Raw genomic sequence first — 1,874 nt, forward strand, 5'->3', positions numbered from 1 at the left:
AGGAAGAGGAGATGGCAGCCGAAAATAATAATAATGCAAGGAGGATATCGGTGACTTTACTGCACCTAATTCCAATTTACATGGAAGAAGCATCTCCATCCCTGCCATTGGAGCAAACAATTTTGAGCTAAAACCTCAATTAGTTTCTCTGATGCAGCAAAGCTGCAAGTTTAATGGACTTCCATCTGAAGATCCTTTTTAGTTCTTAACTGAATTTTTGCAGATCTGTGATACTGTTAAGACTAATGGAGTAGATCCTGAAGTCTACAGGCTCATGTTTTTCCCTTTTGCTGTGAGAGACAGAGCTAGAATATGGTTGGACTCTCAACCTAAGGATAGCCTGAACTCTTAGGATAAGCTGGTCAAGGCTTTCTTAGCCAAGTTCTTTCCTCCTCAAAAGCTTAGTAAGCTTAGAGTGGATGTCCGAACCTTCAGACAGAAGGAAGGTAAATCCCTCTATGAAGCTTGGGAGAGATACAAGGAACTGACCAAAAAGTGTCCTTCTGACATGCTTTCAAAATGGACCATCCTGGATATATTCTATGATGGTCTGTCTGAATTAGCTAAGATGTCATTGGATACTTCTGCAGGTGGATCCATTCACCTAAAGAAAACGCCTGCAGAAGCTCAAGAACTCATTGACATGGTTGCTAATAACCAGTTTATGTACACTTCTGAGAGGAATCCTGTGAGTAATGGGATGCCTCAGAAGAAGGGAGTTCTTGAAATTGATACTCTGAATGCCATATTGGCTCAGAATAAAATATTGACTCAGCAAGTCAATATGATTTCTCAGAGTCTGAACAGAATACAAGCTGATTTCATAATCCTAGATACTAGGAAGGATGAGGATGAATCCATCATACTTGGAAGACCCTTCCTAGCCACAGCAAAAGCTGTGATTGATGTTAACAGAGGTGAACTAGTCCTTCAATTGAATGAGGACTCCCTTCAGTCTAAAACTCAAGGACATCCTTCTGTAAACATGAAAAAGAGGCACAGTAAGCTTCTCTCAAAACAGAGTCAACCAGAGCCCCCACAGTCAAACTCTAAGTTTGGTGTTGGGAGGCCACAACCAAACTCTAAGTTTGGTGTTGAACTCCCATATCCAAACTCTAAGTTTGGTGTTGGGGAGTCTCAACAATGCTCTGAACATCTGTGAGGCTCCATGAGAGCCCACTGTCAAGCTATTGACATTAAAGAAGCGCTTGTTGGGAGGCAACCCAAATTTTATTTATCTAATTTTATTTTTATTGTTATTTCATGTTTTATTAGGTTCATGATCATGTGGAGTCACAAAATAAATAGAAAAATCAAAAACAGAATCAAAAACAGCAGAAAAAAATCACACCCTGGAGGAAGGGCTTACTGGCGTTTAAACGCCAGTAAGGAGCATCTGGCTGGTGTTCAACGCTAGAACAGAGCATGAATCTGGCGTTGAACGTCCAAAACAAGCAGCATCCTGGTGTTCAGATGCCAGATATGCACACTGAGGAAAGCTGGCGCTGAACGCCAGAAACAAGCATAGAACTGGCGTTCAACGCTAGAAACATGCTGCATCTGGGTGTTGAACCCCCAAAACAAGCATCAATTCGGCGTTTAAACGCTAGAATTGCATGCAAAGACATTTTACATGCCTAATTGGAGCAGGGATGCAAATCCTTGACACCTCAGGATCTGTGGACCCCACAGGATCAACTCAGCATCTGTGGACCCCACAGGATCCCCACCTACCACCACTCATTCTCTTCCCTCTTCTCATTCATCCTCTCTTCCCAATAAACACTCTTCCCCAAAACTCTTCACCAATCAACTCAATCTATATTCCCTATTACCCCTTCACCACTCACATCCATCCACTCTTTCCCATAAAC

At 42.2% G+C, this 1,874-nt stretch overlaps 1 non-coding gene across 1 annotated transcript; it reads right to left on the reverse strand.

Annotated features, from left to right (window-relative positions):
- Positions 1 to 406: 406 nt before the first annotated feature.
- On the reverse strand, positions 407 to 514 carry LOC112773448 (small nucleolar RNA R71). Its single transcript, XR_003187997.1, has one exon. It is a non-coding gene; the product is annotated as a small nucleolar RNA R71 (small nucleolar RNA).
- Positions 515 to 1,874: the final 1,360 nt, after the last annotated feature.

This window comes from Arachis hypogaea, chromosome 18 (assembly GCF_003086295.3).
Source record: "Arachis hypogaea cultivar Tifrunner chromosome 18, arahy.Tifrunner.gnm2.J5K5, whole genome shotgun sequence".
Taxonomy (NCBI): Eukaryota; Viridiplantae; Streptophyta; class Magnoliopsida; order Fabales; family Fabaceae; genus Arachis; species Arachis hypogaea.